The 22833-nt window shown below is 51.5% G+C and overlaps 1 long non-coding RNA gene across 6 annotated transcripts; it reads left to right on the top strand.

Annotated features, from left to right (window-relative positions):
• The first annotated feature begins 1154 nt into the window (after positions 1-1154).
• LOC120640420 lies at positions 1155-22528 on the top strand. Of its 6 annotated transcripts, XR_005661772.1 has the most exons (5): positions 1157-3050; positions 3472-3547; positions 3674-3790; positions 3986-4029; positions 4293-4583. It is a non-coding gene; the product is annotated as an uncharacterized LOC120640420 (long non-coding RNA). The 6 variants fall into 6 exon arrangements; XR_005661775.1 differs by lacking the exon at positions 4293-4583 and adding an exon at positions 20875-22528 and having other exon boundaries at positions 1155-3547; XR_005661774.1 differs by lacking the exon at positions 4293-4583 and adding an exon at positions 19765-19959 and having other exon boundaries at positions 1155-3547.
• Positions 22529-22833: the final 305 nt, after the last annotated feature.

Raw genomic sequence — 22833 nt, 5'->3', positions numbered from 1 at the left:
CTCTGGCTCAGCAAGCATCTGGTTATAGTGTCGGAAAAGGAAAATTCAACATTAGAAGACCGATGCGGGTCAAAGCCGAGTTGCAGGTTCTGGACAAACCGGTCCGACCAGTTGCATCGACCGGTCTGACTGGTCCAGAGACCGGTCAGACCGCCCAGACAACAAAAAACACTGATTCGGCCGCAAAGAAGACCGAAGATTAGGATTAGAGAGTCCCTATAATTTCTTATCTCAAAGATCCTGGTCGTGGTGCAGAGAGAAATATTCGGCGTGCAGCATTCAAATATATTTTGATTGATGGTGAGCTTTATCGTCGAATCGCCGAAGATTTGCTTCTTAAGTGTTTGGACTCGGATCAAGCCAAAGTTGCTATAGGTGAAGTTCATGAAGGCATTTGTGGTACTCATCAATCGGCTTCTAAAATGAAGTGGTTACTTAGGAGAGCCGGTTTCTATTGGCCTTCGATGATTTTGGATTGTTTTAGATATTATAAGGGATGTGAAAAATATCAACGGTTTGGAGATTTGGAATTGGAACCCGCTACATTAATGCATCATATTATTAAACCATGGCCGTTCTTAGGTTGGGGCAAATCAATTCTCCATCCTCAAAGGGGCATCGCTTCGTGTTGGTTGCTACGGATTATTTTACCAAGTGGACCAAAACGGTTCCTTTAAAAAATATGACACATAGAGAGGTGATTGAGTTCATAACTGAGCATATTATTCATAGATTCGGTATTCCTCAAACTTTTACTACGGATCAAGTTCTTCATTTATATCAAAGAAGGTGCGTACATTTATCGAATCTTACAAGATCAAGTTGCTCAATTCATCTCCATATTATGCTCAGGCTAATGGACAGGCCGAGTCAAATAATAAAATTTTGATCAAGCTTATTAAGAAAATAGAAGAAAATCCTAAGAGGTGGCATGAAGTATTATCCGAAGCATTGTGGGCTCATCGTATATCTTGTCATGGTGCTACTAAAATTACTCTTTTTGAGCTTGCGTATGGTCAAAAGGCTATTTTACCTGTTGAGGTAAATTTGGACGCTTATAGATTGGCTAAACAAAATGATCTTTCCGCCGTTGATTATTATAATTCAATGATGGATAATATTGATGAGCTTACAACCATGCGTCCGCCCCCCGCCCCCCGCGGACTCGGCCACCACGTCGTGGGTTCGATTCGCAGGTCTGGCGATTTCTTTTATTTTTCTTCGACCCGCGGTGGCCCGAGCTCCCTCTCCCTACGGCGGTGCTCCCCCCGCGGCCGCCCCTCCCGTAACCTCCTTCCGGCGACGTCCTCCTCTCCGAGGAGCCCAACCCTCCTGGCACCGCGCGACCTCCTCCCCACGCTCCTCCCCTCCCTGCCGCCGCCCTCTATCGCCAGATCCGGCGCGTCGGTGGCCGCGGGCGGGGTCGGGCGTTCGGCAACGGCAGGCGCGGGTGGCGTTGGACTGCGGCGCGCCACGGCAGGCGAGCAGGCCAAGGCGGTGGGTAGGCCAAGGTGGGTGCAGGCGGTGTCGGCAGGCGAGCAGGCTAAGGTGGGCGACGGCGGTGCCGAGCGAGTGTGCGGGCGAGCAGTCCAAGGTGCGAGCGGGCGACGGAGGCATGGTTCTGCACTCTCTCTCTCTCTTCCAGATCAAGAGCAGCACATTGGAGCGGACAAATGCAGCAGCACCTCATCATCCTGATGGCGGGCGCGACGCGGAGGTCAGGCTCGGGGCCGGCGGCTACGGCTTCTCCATGACTAATTCCACTCTTTGCCCGAAAGGTCAGACGAAATCATCGAGAATCTCCCACTTCTCTCTCAGTCGATTATTGCAAGCACCACTAAATAGAGCAGCGGCAGCCGCACCCTTTCCTGCCTTAGATGCAAATCGAAGCAGCAACCAGCAACAACACGTTTCCTTCCTCTGCTTCTACTCCAAGGCACGGCTCCAAATCAGAACAGAACCTGGCGTTGCATCCTGACCTCCTCTGTTTCTTCCTCCAAATCCAAGCTGTAGAGCAATGGGCAAGCACTAGATAACATGATTAGGATTAGGAAAATACAGATTTGTATGTGGTAAAGCTAGGACACTGCAGCTAATATTGCCTTCTCTTTTCATTGTTAACGCACAATAGAAAAACAATTGGGAAATATACCCAATTAGATATGGGTGATATGTGATCTCAAAAGCCAGCCTGATGTCTGCTCCAGAGGTACGAATTTTTAATTTTGCCATGTCGTGTGAATTTTTTCTAGCAGTAAAGAATATTTACCCTAAGCCCTATTAACTCTACTAGCGCAGTGACAGAAGGTTTATGTTAGAATTGGTTTATGGGATATATATCTCATTAGGACACTGTTTCATTTGTGAACTGATGAGAAGTACGGTAGTGGTCTTATTTGTTCTTTTTCATTTTTCATGCAAATTGATTTTTTCGCACAAGGAATAAGTTAGATTGTGTTGGTAATCATGCGAGGACAACAATTTAGGGAAACAGCTCTGTCCTGTTCGAAATCAATGCAGGATGGAGTGGTGCTGATATGTGTGCTCCCTTTTTGCATTTTTGTTTATGATTAATTTTAATTTATTTTATTTTGTGAACACATGGTCTGTGGTATTTTATCATTTCTTGATTGTACTACTGATTTGTTAATTTGCTTGCCTTGGTTTGTACCAGATTTTTTGTTTTATTCCAATCTATCTAAAACACTTAATAGGACTTTCAGGGGTGTACTTCATAGGTACTAATAACTCACCTCCCTAGACCATAATCTATGTTAAGTCAATTATGTTTGTGGCATATATTTTTAGGCCAATAATTTGGTGCTTCTGAAATGGAATGTTAATACATGAAACTTTTTCTCTGTTGAAACCTTTTGTCATTAAGGGTAAGCAAAATGGAGTGCATCTCGTGCCAGCCCTTGTCAAAAGGATGCTGGATAAAGGCATGTTTTTGTTTGGCTACATGAATTTGCTAGGTGTGATGGCAGTGAGAAGCAGGTCAAGGGCTTGACTGCATTGCAGAATAAACGAGACAAATTTGCCTGTGACAAGTATGTGATTTTTGCCAATGTGAAGTCAAGCATTAGCATTTGTATTTTCAGTATATTGCACCGAAGAGTACTTAGATTATTGACACAACAACATGAGTTTTTAGTATGGTTTTTTATCCTTGTGTTGGTGTTTCAAGTAATTTGCACCTATGGATACATAAATAAGATTGGTGACATATTTTTCACCTCATTGATGCACACTCAGTGAGACACTGCATTTACACTACTTCATGATTTGCAGTTTACACACTCCCTGTGAGGTTATGATCCTTCCAGTTTTATGTTTGAACATAATCTCATTAAGATGGACCTTTGCTTCCTCTTAATTTCCTTAAGGCCTGATTCGAGAATTGTTCTTTTTGTGATGAGAAAATTTATGCAAATGCACTTCTATTATTAGACACATTTCATCTACCTCCAGGGTGCGGAGTTGTAGCTTGATAGCATCAAGAAATTGTCAAAGGAGTATGCTGAAGCCAAAGAATTGGCCCCTGCAGGTGCTTGCCCCCTTGTTACCTGTGCCTTACATTTTCTACATGTGTGTACGATTTTGGAACTTTACTTACTAGAGCACTGGTTTGAACCTTCTACTATCCGCTTACCCTTACTTTCCACCTTGACAGAGGCAGGCCAAACCGTTGATCTTGAAGATGCTAAGCACTTCCTTCAGAGTGATACACTTTTTGGCGACAAGATAGTTGAGATCGTCAAAGAATGGGATGCAATTGTGCAATTGAGATGTGAGAAATCATTCTCTCATTTGAAACAGCTGTAGAACTTGTAATCTAAATTTAATACCTTTGGAAAGTTATTTGATGATGTGCATCTTTCTGGTATGCTCTAGCATAAACACAAGTGTTATTTAGGTGTTTGTTGATGCGGAGCAACAATTATGATTTGTGCTATCCCAAATCTTAGACATGTTTTTTTTTCAGCCACACTGCATCATGGATATGCCAACATGTTTTTTAATCCGCTGGTAACATGCTTCTCACCATTCTGAGATCCTTCATTTACAGATAGTTCTTAGCATTATATTGCTTTTTATTGATATGATGTATACACGAAATTATTGCTCTATATTGATTTATGATGTATACATTTACAGATGTGTTGTATATTGCTCTATACACGAAATTATTTTATACACCTGCATCAATTATCTGATGATTATGGTCAAGTAGGATGTGTGTACGGCTGAATTTAATGTGCCTCCCATTTTTTTTGGATTTGATGAATCAGATACCTCTGGATTCATCACTTCATTTAGGATCAGCTTGTGAGAAAGCCACCTTGGGATGCCTTCCTTGATGATAAGACTTGGAGAAGCTCTAGATAGGGACACTGTCGAGCGTTTTGGAAAGCAAGTGGCAAAGATTTGCATTGTAGTTCTTTTTTGGTGCCCGTCTTTGATAGGTTTTTTGGGTGGTCATTTGCTGGCTCATTATTGGAATTCAGGTTTTGTTGCTATCACTAGGGTCATGCTGTTCTTGGAAGTTTAGGCCCTGTTTAGTTCCCAAAAAATTTTCTACAGTACCCGTCACATCGAATGTTCGGACACATGCATAGAATATTAAATGCAGTAAAAAAACTAATTACACAGTCTAACTGATTAGCATGAGATGAATTTTTTGAGCCTAATTAGTCCATGATTGCACATTATTTGTCAAGTAACAACGAAATGTGCTACAGTACCAAAATCAACAACTTTTCACCAACTAAACAGGACCTTATTTGGGCGACTACCATAACGTGTCTTTTTGTTTGGATTGATTGGTATGGATCATGTGTTGTTGTTTTTAATATCTAAAATTTATCCGTGTCGTTAGCACGGGCATGCTTACTAGTTATTAAAGTTATATTCGGGAATTCTTATATGATGGAGACGCTGCAAGGAGATCGTCTACCTAGAGCTATCAATGGGAGTGTCGGATTGCTTGTTCGGCAAGTCCACCAGGGGTATGCCCGGTGGTAGATTTGTAGGTGAAGGGGGGATTCCGGAGCCAAGAGTTAGATGGTTGCGAGATGACGCTAGGGTTTAGACAGGTTCGGGCCGCTCGGGAGCGTAATACCCTACGTCCCGTGTTTTGTGTATTGTATGAGCTAGATGACGATGAATGATCAGATGTGTTTTCTATGGATCTCCTCACGGCACCTTTATAGGCCAGGTGCCGTGAGTTACAAGTAAGGGAGGATATCTACTCAAGTTGTTGCATGGAATCAGGTCGGTTGAGATCCCTAGATATCCGGAATCCTTATCTGCGCCTTGATCCTGATCCTTGGAGGAATCTTCCGATGTCCAGCCGAGTGCCTGTCCGCCGGGTAGTCGTGCAGAGTGGTCCTGGCCGAGTAGGTACCCTGTCGGGAGATAACTACTCGGCTGGGAGGTACCCGGATGTACCTCCGTCAAGCCCTCGAGTGCTGAAGAGCTTGAGCCGAATCTTGGTGGTTGACTGGTTGTGAAGTTCTTCCGGACTCACCTGATGATTCTTGTCTCCCTTCAGTCTTCAATGGGATGCGCCCCTGGGCGCACCCATTGGGTGCAGCCCCCGAGCCTTGGAAGGTTTCGAAGAAGCTTTTCGAGGGTCAATAAGGTAGCCTTGTTTGTCTGAATTCCCGAGTTGCCTGAACACTCAGTTTGCCATGCTGCCTTATCATTTTCCCAATCATTCGTCAGACCGGGTCCACCTGACCATGGAGTCACAGCGTCCAACCCCCGAGTAGGATCGCTGGCGGAGTCGCAGAGACACGCTGAGTGGCTGCGGCGCCCAGACCACGAGCAGGGTGGTTGGCGGAGTCGCGGAGACACGACGAGTGGTTGCGGCGCCCAGCCCCCAAGCAGGGTGGCTGGCGGAGTCGCAGATACACGCCGAGTGGTTGCAGCGCCCAACCCCCGAGCAGGGCGGCTGGCGGAGTCACGGAGACAGGCCGATTAGTTGCGGTGCCCAGCCCCCGAGCAGGGCGGCTGGCGGAGTCGCGGAGACACACCGAGTAGTTGCGGCGCCCAGCCCACAAGCAGGGTGGCTGGCGGAGTCGCGGAGACACGCCGAGTAGTTGCGGCGCCTAGCCCCCGAGCAGGGCGGCTGGCGGAGTCGCGGAGACACGCCGAGTTGTTGCGGCGCCCAGCCCCCGAGCAGGGCGGCTGGTGGAGTCGCGAAGACACGCCGAGTGTTTGCGGCGCCTAGCCCCCCAGCAGGGTGGCTCGCGGAGTCGCAGAGACACGCCGAGTAGTTGTGGCTCCCACGTAGTTTGTATTTTTATAGTTGGTCTTTACTGCAACAGGCCGAAAGTTACCGTTGGGGGCCCGCTCCTTGCCGAGCACGACTCGGGCAGTTTTCAGAAAGTCAATTCAAATTCCGTGCAATCTTTGGGGTTGCCATTGCAACGTGTCCGATCCTCTTTAAAAGGGGAAGGGTCCGGCCCGGGAGGTGGCGCAAACTGAGGAGGAGGCGGCCGACTAGGTCGGGCGGGCCGCGGCTGAGAAGGCCGCGCCGACAGAGGAGGCCGGGCAGTCCGCGGCTGAGAAGGCCGCGACGGCGGGGGAGATGCAGGCGCCGTCCATGTCGCCGTCGAGCCCGCCACTGGGGAGTCCGGCCAGGGCGCTGTTCCCTGCTGGCCAGAACCAAGCGCTGCCCGGGGATGACCCCGTGGAGCAGCTGGAGGTCGGACGCAAAGAGTCGGCCGTGCTGGCGGAGGAGCTCCTGGCCGTCGCACATCGCGTGACGGAGTCAGCCGAGGTAAGCTGTCGCTCTCTGGCCGTGTAGTTTTTCGAATGAACCTCGCTTCGTTGCTGATTGCAGTTTTCTTGCTTGTCCCTGGCCGGCCTAAGCCAGCGAGCCGTCGAGAGGCTACAGGGCGTGCCGGCCGCGGACGGCAGGCTCGAGCAGCTCGAGTCCCGGCTGGCCGAGTTGGAGGCGCAGAACCGTCTACTGGAGAAGCAGCGGGCGGAGACTTGGTAAGGAACGTGCCACGCTCTACGCCGACTCCTTTGTGTTCAAGCTAATCAGTTCCCTCGTAGGGCTGGAGAAGGAAGTCCGTGCCCTGGTGCGAGACTTGGTGGCCTGCGAGAAGGCCAATACCGACTTGCAGAAGGGTCGGGATGCCGCGGAGGCGAGGGAGGGTGCCACTGAGGGCAAACTTCGCCTGGAGCGCCAAGCGCGCGAAGGTATGGTTCGGAAGTCACGCTGTTTTCCTTTCGAATGAACTCACGTGGAGTTGAAGTATGACCTTGCTGATAGGTGCGGAGGTTCAGCTGGCTGAGGCGCTCGCAGCCCTAGGATGGCTCACCAGCAAGGTGGATGCCGTCCTCGCCGCCTTCAAGCCGGATGGCGCGGTCGCGGCGGAAGACCTGGGTGCGCGGCTGGAGGCAGCGCGTGGGCGGTTGGAGTGCTTCGCCAGGGGGGTCGCCGAGGATGCGGCCCAAGTCACCCTAGGACTCATGAAGTCCCACTCCCCGAAGGCCGACTTGGTGCCGATGGGTGATGGGATGGCGCCGGATACCTCGGACCTTGCCTGGTCCGACTACCTCACCAGTGCCCGCCCGATCGCAGAGCACGTGGCGGCCGACCTCAACCTGTAACTGTAGAAGCTAGGAAAATGGTCATTGGATACCCAAGAACAATATTTATTTTGTGTGTAAATAAATTTGCATGTTTTTAATGTTTTATTCCGTAATCCAAGAGGTTGGCGAGTTAGCCGAGTAGTTAGGAAAGATGACCCTGCGATGTGCCTTTACTTTGCCGGTTGAGAGCTGGTCATCAAGCGCACGAGTAGTAAGAGGTGATGCATGGTGGTTCCAGTACTAGCAAGGTTGTGCTCACAACGACTGGTTATGTTAGGGGGCGTCTACGTTGAGTAGTCTTGGGCGGATCGGACTGGCCGAGCCCAGCCCCCGACTGTGAGAGGCAAGCTGGGCTGACCGACGCGCAGCCCCTGAGTGTACTGAACAAGTCGGGGATAGGGGAAAAAAGACAAGTACAAGTAACTGGAAATTTTGAACTTTATTAATAACTGATGAGTGGAGTACATAGCTTTGTTTATTTTTCTTCTATGTATAGAAGCGATGAAGGTGTCTGATGTTCCCTGGGTTGCCCTCGTCCATTCCATCTTCGTGCTGGAGCCTGTAGATTCCTAGGACGACTACACTGGACCCAACGGAGTACCAGGTCGCCGACGTTGAAGTCGCGCTGCTGGACGTTTTTGTCATGATAACGACGGATCTGTTGTTCGTACCGGGCGTGTTGGAGAGCTGCCGTGAGACGGTGCTCCTCAGCTGAGTCGAGATCGGTTCACCGAGTTGTTTCGGCCTCGCCTTGGTGGTAGTTCTAGGTGTGCGGAGCACCAAAGGTGATATCCGTCGGGAGGATAGCCTCAGAACCGTAGACCATAAAGAAAGGGGAGTAGCCGGTGGCCCGACTTCTCTCCGTGCGTAGCCCCCATACTACACTGGGTAGTTCTTGTATCCATTTAGAGCCATATTTTTCAATCGGGTCGAATATCCTGGCATTGAGCCCCTGAAGGATGAAGCCGTTGGCACATTCCACCTGGGCCTTGCACCTTGGATGAGCCACGGAGGCGTAGTATACGTCGATGGAATTGTCCTAGCAGAAATCCCAGAACTCGGATCCGGTGAAGGAAGAGCCCAAGTCCGTGATGATCCGGTTGGGCACTCCAAACCTGTGCGTTATTTCTTCGATGAACTCGGCTCCCTTGGCTGCCAATGTGGTTGACACTGGCTTCACCTCGATCCGCTTGGTGAAATTGTCGATAGCGACGAAGATGTGGGTGTAGCCGCCTTGTGCCGCCTTGAGTGGTCCCACCAAGTCGAGTCCCCAACAGGCGAATGGCCAAGATGGAGGAATCGTCCGCAGGGCCTGAGCCGGGACGTGTTGCTGCTTTGAGAAGAACTGGCACCCTAGGCATCATCTGACGATAACCTGGGCGTCGGCCAGGGCCGTAGGCCAGTAGAAGCCTGACCTGAAGGCTTTGCCAACATGGGTTGACGCTCCTGCATGGTTTTCGAAGATTCCCGAGTGTATCTCGCCAAGGAGTCGGACTCCGTCTTGCTGGGAGATGCACTTGGAAAGGGTTCCAGAGGAGGCCGAGTGCCTGAACAACTCGGTTCCGATGACGACATAGTTTGCGGCTCGACGGGCGAGTCGCTCGTGCTCCTTGTCCTTCGGATAGGACTTGTTGTTGATGATGAAGTCATGTATCTGGGCTCGCCAATCTAGATCGGCAACCAGCATTTCCTGGCCTAGGGCTGGCGCTAGGTCAGGCTTAGTGGGAGGTTCCTCTTCGATCTTGACAGTGGGGGACTTGAGAGCCTGTACGAACACTCCGGCCGGGACGAGTGCCCGTTTGGAGCCCAGCTTGGAGAGTACGTCAGCTGCCACATTGTAGTCCCGGAGGACATGGTGGAATTCCATTGCGTAGAAGTGGGCCTCTAGCTTGCATATCTCCTTGCAGTAGGTGTCCATCTTCTCCTGAGCGCAGTCCCAATCCTTGTTGACTTGCTGGATGACGACTTTGGAGACGCCGTAGGCGAGGAGCCTCTTGATGCCAAGGGAGTTAGCGATCCTAAGACCGTGGATAAGAGCCTCGTCGGTCGCGTTGTTGGTGGCCTTGAAGAGTAGCTGCAGGACATACATTAGCTGCTCACCTCTCGGGGAGATGAAGAGGATGCCTGCACCGGCGCCGTCGAGGTTGAGGGCGCCATCGAAGTACATGATCCAATGCTCGAGTCGTTCTCAGGTGGAGAGTCCTGAATATCCGTCCACTCGGCGATGAAGTTGGCCAGGGCTTGTGACTTGATGGCGGAGCGAGGGAGGAACTCAATAGATAAGGCCCCTAGCTCCACTGACCACTTGACAACCCTGCCATTGGTGTCTCTGTTGTGAAGTATGTCGCCGAGTGGGAAGGAGGATACCACCTTGATGTTGTGCGCCTGGAAGTAGTGGCGCAGCTTCCTTGACGTGATGAGGATCGCGTAGAGGAGTTTCTGCACCTGGGGGTAGCGCAGCTTGGACACGCTGAGTACTTCACTGATGAAGTAAAAGGGTCGTTGTACCTTGTAGACATGGCCTGGCTCGTCTCGTTCGACGATCAGGGCGGTGCTGACCACATGAGTGGATGCCGCGATGTAGAGAAGTAGCGTCTCCCCATCTTCTGGAGCTGTGAGGATGAGTGGAGTTGTGCGGAACTCTGAGCTGTTGGAAAGCTAGGGCAGCTTCCTCGTTCCACTCGAACTTGTCTGACTTCCTGAGAAGTTTGAAGAAGGGCAGGCCTTTGACGCCGAGCCGACTGATGAAACGGCTTAAGGCTGCCATGCACCCTGTAAGCTTCATCAGATCCTTCTTGCACCTGGGTGGCTTCATGCATCTGATAGCGTTGATCTTGGTCGGGTTGGCTTCGATGCCTCGGCTGCTCATGATGAAGCCGAGTAGCTTCCCGGACGGAATGCCGAGCACGCACTTGGTGGGGTTTAGCTTCCATTTGAATGACCTGAGATTTTCAAATGTTTCTTGGACCTTGTTTTGATAACGATGTCATCTACGTAGGCGTCGGCGTTATGCCCGATCTGCCCCTGGAGGCATTTCTGGATGGCCTTCTGGTAGGTAGCACCTACGTTCTTGAGGCCGAACGTCATGGTGTTGTAGCAGTACGGCCCAAAGGGCATGATGAAGGAGGTCTTCTCTTGATCCGACTTCTTCAGGGCGATCTGATGGTAGCCTAAGTAGCAATCAAGAAAAGAGAGGAGTGCGCACCCGGCAGTTGAGTCAACAACCTGGTCAATGCGTGGGAGAGGGAAGGGATCTTTAGGGCAGTGCTTGTTGAGATCTGTATAGTCAACACACATTCTCCATTCGCCAATTTTCTTTTTTACAAGGACTGGGTTTGCCAACCATTCTGGATGTGTGACTTCTCAGATAAAACTAGCGGCTAGGAGCCGGGTTACTTCTACCCTAATAGGCTCCTTTCGATCTTGAGCGAAGCGACACAGCCGTTGCTTGACGGGTCATGCCTTCTCGTTGAGATCCAAGGAGTGCTCAGCCTCCTCCATCTGTACGCCTGGCATGTTAGAGGGTTTCCATGCGAAGATGTCCCAGTTGGCGTGGAGGAAGGAGGTGAGCGCGAGTTCCTATGTGGAGTCTAGCTCGGTCCCAATCAAGGCAGTCTTGTCAGGATGGTCGTCACTGAGGACGATTGCCTTCGTCTGGCTATCAGGGTGTAGCTGGGACCCTTACGCCGAGTCATTGGAATGTATCTAGAGCTGATCCTTCGCGAGGGCCTTTGCCTCCTAGGCGACCATGGCCTGGTTGCTGCTCCTCTCCATGGCTTCGGCGGTGTTGATATTCTCCATCTCGCAGGAGTGAGACGTCTGGATGTCGCCGTGGATGGAGAGGACTCTGTTAGGAGCCGGCATCTTTAGGAGAAGGTATGTGTGGTTTGGTCTTGCCATGAACTTGGCGAGAGCTGGTCTCTCAAGTATGGCGTGGTCGGATGTCTCGAATGACGCCACCTCGAAGATGATGGACTCGGTTCTGTAGTTGTCCCGAGTGTCGAAGGTGACCGGGAGGGTGACCTTGCCAACCAGAGTCGAGCCAGCACCCGAGATGATGTCGTAGAAGGCCTGGTCCTAAGGAACCAGCTTGGTCATGTCGAAGCCCATGTCTTCGAGGGTCTTGGCGAAGATGATGTTGAGAGCACTGCCGCCGTCGATCAGCACCCTGGCCAGACGGATCTGGCGGATCACCGGGTTCACCATGAGGGGGTAAGCACCTGGCCTGGGTAGATGTACCCAGTGGTCGCGTCGATCGAAGGTGATCGGGATCTCCGACCAGAGGAGGGGCTCAACCGGGTGCCTGAACAACGAGTTGACGTCGCGGTTGTGCAGCTTAATGCTGCGCTGGCAGGACGGCGCGCTAGAGCCCCCAAAGATGATGTTGACCACCTGTTGCTTCTCTTGGAAGGTGCCGGGTGATCTGTTACCGTGGTCATTGTCCTCGTCTCGCCTGGGCGAGCGGTTTCTATGGCCGTGGCCATGGGAGCTTCTGGTGCTGCCCGGCATATCACGGTCGTCGAGCCTGGGCCGCTTGGGCTCTTCTGGGGCAACGCTATTGGAAAGGGTGCGGCACTCGTGCGCCATGTGATTGGCGTCCTTGTGCCAGGGGCACTTGGCGTCAAGGAGCTTGTCAAGCTCCTCCTGGTCGAGGGAGCTGCGCTGCTGGGGTCGATCGGCGAAATCGACGATGTGGTCGGGGCTGCGCTTGAGTTCGCGAGCCTTGGACGACTCACCGCGGTCGCGGTTCTTGCCGTGTCGTGGAGGACGATTGCCGCCTAGACGCGCCGAGTCGTCGTCCCTTTGGCGAGGTCGGTCGACGGGGTCGCGGCGGTCCTTGTGGCGACGGTGTGCACGCTCGGCATCCTCCATGTTGGCGTGCTTGTTGACGACAGCCATCGTGTCAGAGACGGTCTTGGGGTTGTTCTCGAACATCTTCCTCCATAGTTCGATGCTATGGAGGCCTTGGTGGAAGTGGTAGATCACATCCCTGTCATCAACCTCTGTAACTGTGTTACGGTTAGCAAAGTACCTCTTGATGTAGTCGCGTAGGGACTCGGAGGGAAGTTGCATGACGCTGCCCAGATCCCATCTGGTTTTGGGACCCGGGCAGGCTGCCTGGTAGTACTAAACGAAGGCGGTGCAGAGATCCTGCCAGCTATTGACCGAGCCGGCAGGAAGGGATTCCAGCCAGTTGAGCGCCTGACGGCTCATCATCACTGGGAAGTACGCCGCCATGATGTCGTTGTTGCCGTTAGCAGCTCAAATGGCGATGGTGTAGGTGCGTAGCCACGTCTTGGGGTCGGTTTCGCCATCGAGCTTCTCGATGACGACCGGGTTGAAGGTCGCGGGCCACTGGATGGCTCGCAACCTATCGGAGAAGGCGGAGAAGCCGTCGAGGTCGTCCGCCGGGTTGTAGTCGTTGCCACGAGGTTGATGAACGTGGTTGTTGCGGTTGGCACCGGGTACGCCGTGTTCCTCGTCGTAACGGCGACATCGTTCCCACTCGGCGTCGTCCCGCTCACGATGATGGTTGTTGATGATGGGTTGAAGATCGCGGTGGTCGAGGCGGGCACGAAGATTGGGCTGGTCGACCTCCTCATCATGGCGGTGGGGGCGCACCAAGCGGTTGGAGCTCGATTGCGCCCGGTAGTTGGAGTACTCCTTCCTCAGACCTTGAGCCTGGGTTGCTTTAATGTGGAGACGAGCACGGGCTTTTGCAATCTCTGGGGTTTGAGGAAGACCCTCAAATACCTGGAGTACGGCGGCCATGTTTGCGGGTGGCGTGGCGAAGACTTCGTGGCTGTCGTAGTCTAGGACGATCTCGTTCTCAAGGTTCCTAGGCCTTGGTGGAGATCCACGCCTTCGTGCAACCCGGGGGTTGCGACGCTCGCAGTTGTCGAGATCTTCTTCGCCCTGGCAGATGACCTCCTCGTTGGCCCAATGATCGGCGCGAAGAGGGTTGCGGTGAAGGCGTTTTGCCCGCTGTTGGTCATCCTCACCATCGAAGGACTCGGAGTACAGCGAGACGACCGAGATCTGGCGCCGGCCGTCGAGGTTGTTGCGGTTGGGCGGGGGGGGGGGGGGGGGGGGCGTGAAGACAGCGACCTGATATTCAGCCTCAGGATGTGAGGGCGAGTCAGATCGGATCTGCTTTGAGTTGGGCTGATCCAACTCGGTAATGCGCAGGTTACCCATGAGTACTCGGACCTGATTCGAGTACATCGCCGAGTTGTTGCGAAGCCCGTGGGGTGCGATGGCCGAATTGCCTGGACGACCCAGCACACTCTCGCCGAATTGTATGTACTCAGCAATAGATCTGGTAACGCAATCTATTCCTGAGATTAGATCGGTATTGGAGATAACAGGGCGACGCGTTGCCTTGGGGCGAACGATCGGAGGATCATTGATGTCGAGTTTGGAAACTCGACGAACGATGGAGCTCTACACCGTCAGATCAGATCTGATGCTTGTGGAATTGCCGCTCTCGGTGCTCGAGGGGCTGGTGGGTGGGTTCCGTGGAACCGTAGTTTCTGGGAAAATACCGAAGGTGAAGGAAAATCCGGCGGCGGCCTGCATCTGGATGTTGATGTTGGTGGAGAAGAAGACACCGGATCTTGATGCCATCGAACTCGCTGTAAGGACTCCTGAGAAATCTCCCCTACCTGGCGCGCCAACTGTCGGATTGCTTATCCGGCAAGTCCACCAGGGGTATGCCCAGTGGTAGATTTCTAGGTGAAGAGGGATTCCGGAGCCAAGAGCTAGATAGTTGCGAGATGATGCTAGGGTTTAGATAGGTTCGGGCCGCTCGGGAATGATCAGATGTGTTTTCTATGGGTCTCCTCACGGTGCCTTTATAGGCCAGGTGCCATGGGTTACAAGTAAGAGAGGATATCTACTCGTGTTCTTACATGGAATCAGGTCGATTGAGATCCCTAGATATCCGGAATCCATATCCACGCCTTGATCCTGATCCTCGGAGGAACCTTCCGACGTCCAGCCGAGTGCCTGTCCGCCGGGTAGTCGCGCAGAGTGGTCTTGGCCGAGTAGGTACCCTGTCGGGAGACAACTACTCGGCTGGGAGGTACCCGGATGTACCTCCGTCACGTGTAGCTTTCCCACGCTGACATTGCTTCGTTGCTGATTGCATTTTCTTGTTAGCCCCTGGCCGGCCTGAGCCAGCGAGCCGCCGAGAGGCTACGGGGGTTGCCGGCCGCGGACAGCCGGCTCGAGCAGCTCGAGTCCCAGCTGACTGAGCTGGAGGCGCAGAACCGCCTTCTGGAGAAGCAGCGGGTGGAGACCGAGAAGGAGCTGGCGAAGGAGAAGCGGGGTAAGGAACGTGCCATGTTCTACGCCAACTCGTTTGCTTTCGGGCTAATAGGTACCCTCGTAGGGCTGGAGAAGGAGGTTCGGGCCCTGAAGCGCGACCTAGCGGCCTATGTGAAGGCCAATGCCGACCTGCAGAAAAGTCAGGATGCCGCGGAGGCGAGGGAGAGTGCCACCAAGGGCAAGTTCCGCACGGAGCGCCAGGCACGTGAAGGTATGGTTCGGAAACCACCCTGCTTTTCTTTTTGAATGAACTCAAATGGAGTTGAATTGTGATTTTCTTGATAGGGGCGGAGGCTCAACTGGCCGAGGCGCTCGCGGCCCTAGGGCGGTTCACCTGCAAGGTGGACGCCATCATCGCCGCCTTCGAGCCGGATGGCGCGGCCGCGGCGGAGGACCTGGAGGCGTGGCTGGTGGCGGCGCGTGGACGACTGGAAGGCTTCATCCGGAAGGTTGCCGAGGACGCGGCCCAATACACCCTGGGGCTCGTGAAGTCGCACTTTTCGTATGCTAACTTGGAGCTGGTGGGTGGCGGGGTTGCGCCGGACACCTCGGACCTTGCCTGGTCCGACTACCTCACCAACGCCAGGCCGATCGTGGAGCGCGTGACGGCCGACCTCAACCTGTAACTGTCGAAGCTAGGAAAATGGTCAGCGGATGGCCAAAAATAATATTTATTTTGTATGTAAATAAATTTGCATGATTTTATGATTTTTGTTCCGTAATCTGGGAAGTTGCGGAGTTGGCCAAGTAGTTAGGAAAGACGACCTGCGATGTGCCTTTACTTATCAGGTTGAGAGCTAGTCATCAAGCGCACGGATAGTAAGAGGTGATGCAGGGAGGTCCCAGGACTAACAGGGTTGTGCTCGCAACAGCTGGTTACGTTAGGGGGTGTCTACGCTGAGTAGACTTGGGCAGGTCAGGCTGGTCGAGCCCAGCCCCCGAGTGTGGTACACGAGTCGGGCTGACCGACGCGCAGCCCCCGAATGTGTTGAACATGTCGGGGAGAAGAGAAAAAAAACAAGTACAAGTAACTGAAAACTATGAACTTTATTAATGACTAATGGGTCGAGTACATAGCTTTGTTTGTTGTTCTTCTACTGATAGAAGCAATGATGGTGTTCAATGTTCCATGGGTTGCCCACATCCGTCCTGTCTTCGCGTTGGAGCTTGTAGGTTCCTGGGACGACTACGCTGCTCGCAATGAAGGTGCCTTCCCTTGGGGAAGTTAGCTTGCCTCCGGGGGACAGGACCCGTCGGAGTACCAGGTCGCCGACGTTGAAGTCGCACTGTAGGATGTTTTTGTAGTGATAACGACGAAGCTGCTGCTCATACCGGGCGTGTTGGAGAGCTGCTGTGAGACGGTGCTCCTCAGCCGAGTCGAGATCGGTTCGCCAGGTTGTTTCGGCCTCGTCTTGGTCGTAGTTCTGGGTGTGCGGAGCACCAAAGGCGATGTCCGTTGGGAGGATGGCCTCAGAACCATAGACCATGAAGAAGGGGGAGTAGCCGGTGGCCTGACTTCTCTACGTGCGCAGCCCCCATACTACTCTGGGTAGTTCTTGGATCCATTTAGAGCCATACTTTTTGATTGGGTCGAATATTCTGGCTTTGAGCCCCTGGAGGATCAAGCCGTTAGCGCGTTCCACCTGGTCGTTGTACCTTGGCTGAGCCACGGAGGCGTAGTATACATCGATGCAGCTGTTCTGGCAGAAGTCCCAGAACTCAGATCCGGTGAAGGAGGAGCCCAAGTCCGTGATGATCCGGTTAGGCACTCCAAACTTGTGTGTTATTTCTTCGATGAACTCTGCTTCCTTGACCACCGATATGGTTGAGACCGGCTTCACCTCGATCCGCTTGGTGAACTTGTCAATAGCGACAAAGATGTGAGTGTAGCCGCCTTGTGCTGCCTTGAGTGGTCCCACCGAGTCTAGTCCCCGATAGGTGAATGGCTAGGATGGAGGGATCGTCCGTAGGGCCTGAGTCGGGATGTGCTACTGTTTAGAGAAGAACTGGCATCCGGGGCATCGCCTGACGATGACCTGTGCGTTGGCCAGAGCCGTCGGCCAATAAAAGCCTGATTTGAAGGCTTTGCCAACCAGGGTTGACGCTCCTGTGTGGTTTCCGCAGATTCTCGAGTGGATCTCACCAATGAGTCGGACTCCGTCTTGCTAGGGGATGCACTTGGAAAAGGGTTCCTTAGGAGGCCGAGTGCCTGAACAACTCAGTTCCGATGACGACGTAGTTTGCGGCTCGGCGGGCGAGTCGCTCATGCTCCTTGTCCTTCGGATAGGACTTGTTGTTGACGATGAAATCGAGTATCGGAGCTCGCCAATCTGGATCGGCGACAAGTACTTCCTGGCCTAGGGCTGGGGCTAGGTCAGGCTTAGTTGGAGGTTCCTCTTTGATCCTGACTGTGGGGGAGTTGAGAGCCTGTACAAAGACTCCGGCTGGGACGAGTACCCGCTTGGAGCCCAGCTTGGAGAGTATGTCGGCTGCCATGTTGTAGTCTCAGAGAACGTGGTGAAACTCTAGGTCGTAGAAGTGGGCCTCGAGCTTGCGTATCACCTTGCAGTAGGCATCCATCTTCTCCTGGGAGCACTCCCAGTCCTTGTTGATTTGCTGTATGATGACTTTGGAGTCGCCGTAGGCGAGAAGCCTCTTGATGCCAAGGGAGGCAGTGATCCTGAGACCATCGATAAGGGCCTCGTACTCAGCTGCGTTGTTAGTGGCCTTGAAGGGTAGCTGCAGGACGTGTTTTAGCTGCTCACCTCTTGGAGAGATGAAGAGGATGCCTGCACTGGCGCCATCGAGATTGAGGGTGCCGTCAAAGTACATGACCCAGTGCTTGGGTCGTTCGTCGGGTGTAAGGTCCTGAATCTCCGTCCATTCGGCGATGAAGTCGGCCAGGGCTTGTGCCTTGATGGTGGAGAGGGGAAGAAACTCGATGGATAGGGCCCCGAGTTCCACTGACCACTTGACGACCCGGCCATTAGCGTCTCTATTGTGAAGTATATCGCCGAGTGGAAAGGAGGAGACCACCTTGACGTTGTTGTGACACTTCAGGTGTCTAGCCATTAGATCATAGTCTAATGTGTGAACTTTGTGTTTATCCTTGTTTGAAAGCTAAAAATTTTCAGTGCAAAAATTAGGGGTATTTTTGTAATTGTGAAAAATTACAAGTCCCTTTTTTGCATAAGAGTTTGACTTAGGGAGTAATTTCAACTTTGTGAAGGGCTTTCTTGCAAATGTGCTAATAATCATTACTTTGGTAGCTTTATTGCAATTTAGTCCAAAATTATTGTGGAATTGCTGCCAAAAAGTGTTTTTCTTTTATTAATTAGAGCTCACTTGAACTTTTGAAAATATTTTCAAATCCTTTGATCTAGTGCAAGTTTGCACAACATGAAAGTTGTAGATCTTGAAAAACTGAACAACTTTCATATTGTACACTTTTTATTTTGAGCCCTAGATCAGTGGCAAATTTTAATTTACTCCCAGGCCCCTGGACTTTTCACAAATTACAGATAAGTCCTCCCAACCTTTCTTCTACCTCCAGCTTCGCCGGACCTTGGCAGGCCGCCGCCGCCGCCGCGGGTTTTCTCGCCCACCGGCCGCCTGCGCTGCCGATCGGAGCGCCACCCGGCCTCCCAACCGCCTCTACATGGCCTTCTTGCCCCGCGCCACGCCACCCCGAGGACTCCCCTTCGCACCACATTGCCGGCCGCCCATGGAAAAGCTAACACCATCGTCGATTTCGGCCCTCCCCTGTTGAGCTCATCCCCTGAGCTCCCCCTCTTGCTTATCCCTTTCATCTCCGGGCTATAAATAGCCCCGGCCGGGCCCTATTTTCGGCATTCCCCACCGCCGCTCTCCTCCATCAACTCCGGTGAGCCCTGCCCACCGTGGACCCGCCGCTCTAGAACCGCTCCGACCACCACAACTCCCTGGTTCGCTTCGCATTCACACCGTGGAGCTCACCTGCTAGCCCTCACTACCGTGCTCCCACCAGAACCCAAGCTCCGACGAGCTCACCTGCCACCGCCCCTGACCGTCGTCGCGCTCCCCTCTCTGACCCTCTTTTCTCTTCCCCAAGACACCCAGAAGGTGCGCCATGACCCGCTGATGCTCCCTGACCCCTTGCCCCTCACCAACGGCGAACTCCCTCGCCGGAATGCCACCGCCTCCTCCCTGTCTTCTTCTACCTCTAGGCAAGGACCCGATTGCAATGGATTGCAATCTTTCCAGGGTCCTTTCTACAAAAAGATCAAACCCCCTTTCAATCCTTTTCAGTGAACTTTAAAAATTCCTAGAAAATTGCAGAAAAAACAGAAAAATATCAAACCAATTTTGTTGTGTTCCCCTTGTTTAGCTCTACAGGTTTGATGTTGTGAGCCTAAGTTGAATCCTTGTGTAGCTAGATCTAAAAATAGGATTAAGTTTTAGTCCTTTTTATTGTATTTCAATTTCTAGAGTTATACTGCTTGTGAGCTTTGGACCATGTGTGGTATAGGGTATGAGTAACTTTGTGTAATTTTTGTAGGCCTTTTGCTAATCTCTAGCTTGTGCTTTTGCACATCTTTTCTATGTGTTGCTTATGTCCTTAAATATTTATTGAAATCTTTCCTGTTGTTTTGTTGAAATAAAAACCCCTCCACCATGTTATTTCTTGTAGTTAATAGTGTTAATTTTTACTTGGTAAATAATTGCCTAGTGAAGTAAAACTATTAGGCCTAGTCTTAAATGTTGGCTTTGTTGGATTACAACTTTATAGTGAAGGAAAGCTATACTCAAGCACTTCACTAATTCCAACTACTGCTTCTCATATAGAAACAACATCGCTAGCAGACGGAACGTACGAACTCATCCAGAAATCAGACGGGGATATTTCTGAAGCCCAGATCAACGTTGCGGAATTAACTGAAGTCCCGGACCCAGATTCAGAAGAGCCAAAGGCTAGAGACCCTATAGAAGCCACTGAAGGCAAGCCCCGGTGCATAATCCTATTATTTTAAATTATGCAACTTATTATTACTATTTACTTCTGCATTTAAGTTATTGGAGTTGAATGAAAACCTTAGATGCATAATTCTAGGTACCTATTGATTGAATACTAGAAACTGAGTTCGAATAGATGCTATGCTAGTAAGACCGGTAAAAGTCGAGTGATTGCCTGTCACTCGCGAGCTCTATAGGAGTTGACTGTTTACATTCTTGCAATCACTATAATGATCATGGACAGATTTGGTTACGAGATTCATGGTTGAACTCCGTCTGTGTTGATGAAGTTATTAAGGCCGCAGTGTGTGGTAGTGGAGGTTAAGCGTTTGAAAGTACTAGCCACATACCGTGAATATGGTAAGCGGTAAGCCTAGTAACTGATCGGCCCGGCAAGTGGACATACCCCCCACTCTCTCTTAGAGATAGGAAGTTAAATTTATGTTGCAACACCACGGGTGCAAGGATGTGGTTTGTTCCCTGTAGTCGGGGAGAGTGGCACTGATCCACAAACCGGAATGACAAGCCAACAGTTGCTTGGGACTGACTCGACAGTACTCCAAGTGTGTGTGTTAGGTTTGCCCTTGCAAGGTTGGAAATTCGATTTGGAATCGTCCATTTCTCGCGGAAATTGAGACTGTTTGATCCCTTTGCCACATAGAGTAAGAAGTGAAACAATGATAATATTCAATCTTGTTGGATGCAATTATTTCCTCTACCATGTTTGTATGGATAGGTGCTTACCTAGATTGATTAATCCAACTAGAATCTGAGAGCTAAAATTTGAAAGTAAGGACCTACTCTTTGTTGCTTTTCAGCAAAAGAAACCCTAGAACCTTTCCATGTCTGGCATGTCTAGTTAAAGGGCTATTTTATACCCTTAGTCAGATTAGTCTTGCTGAGTATTATCATACTCAGTCTTGCTTGTGACTTTAATTTCAGGTATGATTTGTGAAGACCAGTTAGTTAATCTAACTTGGCCTAGTACTTTACCTCCTGGCTGGTCTATGGAGTGGGAACCGTCCCCGACCAGTAATGACTCAACCGAATGATGTCATGTTTGGGCTTAACATGGCATTTACCCTACGACGTTTATGTACAGTCATATTTTACTTTTTGCTGCAAAATTCTTAAACTAAACTTAGTTTATGGTTGGAACCTTCCTGTATCCTTTGAATAAATCTGTAAAAGCTAGAACTTCAGTCTACTAGCTTCAAAACTCTGATGTAATTTACACTACTTATCTATGTGATGTAAAATATTGTGGAATGTTGTATCTCTGACTCGCCTTCGTGCAGGACGTATACTTGTGTTATGATCGGATATTCAGTGGTTGCATCGGGATGTTACCAGACAGACCAAGGATTATACCAGTTGAAGTGCCCTTAGTTTGAATCAACCTCGGAAGATGTTTAGCGCACTTGAGCTGGTGTAATTCAAAGTGGTTCTGCCACAGTTGTGCGCCTGGAAGTAGTGCCGCAGCTTCCTTGACGTGATGAGTATCGCGTAGACGAGTTTTTGCACCTGGGGATAGCGCAGCTTGGACTCACCGAGTACTTCACTAGTGAAGTAGACGGGTCGTTGTACCTTGTAGACGTGGCCTGGCTCGTCTCGTTCGATGACCAGAGCGGTGCTAACCACATGGGTGGTTGCTGCGATGTAGAGGAGTAGAGTCTCCCCATCTTCTGGAGGTGTGAGGATGGGTGGAGTTGTGAGGAAGTCTTTGAGCTGCTGAAGGCTACGGCAGCTTCCTCGTTCCACTCGAACTTGTTGGACTTCCTAAGAAGTTTGAAGAACGGTAGGCCTTTGTCGCCGAGCCGGCTGATGAACTGGCTCAAGGCTGCCATGCACCCTGTAAGCTTCATCAGATCCTTCTTGCACCTAGGTGACTTCATGAACCTGATAGCGTTGATCTTGGTCGGGTTGGCTTCAATGCCCCGGCTGCTTACAATGAAGCCGAGTAGCTTCCTGGACGGGAAGCCAAACACGCACTTGGTGGGGTTTAGCTTCCATTTGAATCTCCTGAGATTTTCAAATGTTTCTACGAGGTCGGCAATGAACTGATCATTGGACCTTGTCTTGATGACGATGTCATCTTTGTAGGCCTCGGCGTTGTGCCTAATCTGCCCCTGAAGACATTTCTGGATGGCCTTCTGGTATGTAGCACCCGCGTTCTTGAGGCCGAACGTCATGGTGTTATAGCAGTACACCCCGAAGGGCGTGATGAAGGAGGTCTTCTCTTGATCCGACTTCTTCAGGGTGATCTGGTGGTAACCTGAGTAGCAGTCAAGAAAAGAGAGGAGCGTGTAGCCGACTGTTGAGTCAACAACCTGGTCGATGCGTGGAAGAGGGCAAGGATCTTTAGGGCAGTGTTTGTTGAGATCAGTATAGTCGACACATATTCTCCATTCACCATTTTTCTTTTTTACAAGGACTGGATTTGCCAGCCATTCGGGATGTGTGACTTCTCGGATAAAACTAGCAGCTAGGAGCCAGATCATTTCTACCCTAATAGCCTCCTTCCGATCTTGAGCGAAGCGACGCAGCCGTTGTTTGACGGGCCGTGCCTTCTCATTGAGATCCAAGCAGTGCTCAGCCTCCTCCCTCGGAACGCCTAGCATGTCAGAGGGCTTCCATGCGAAGATGTCCCAATTGGCGTGGAGGAAGGAGGTTGTTGACGCTTTTCTGGTCAACACACCGGTGCGCTAGAACGCGCGGGTCGCAAACGACCGTCACCAGCATGCTTCAGATAGGACCGGTCAGACCACTCCCTCCAACCGGTCAGACCGGTTGAAAGCAGAAACATGTGAAAACCTAGCACCTCGAGCTCGGGAGGGACCCCGTTAGAACTTGAAGAACTAGGATTGCCTTGAGGTCGGCAGGCCACTCAAGGCGCCCTTG

Source organism: Panicum virgatum, chromosome 7K, assembly GCF_016808335.1.
Source record: "Panicum virgatum strain AP13 chromosome 7K, P.virgatum_v5, whole genome shotgun sequence".
NCBI classification, from domain to species: Eukaryota; Viridiplantae; Streptophyta; class Magnoliopsida; order Poales; family Poaceae; genus Panicum; species Panicum virgatum.
This window is presented reverse-complemented; position numbering and strand designations above follow the sequence as displayed.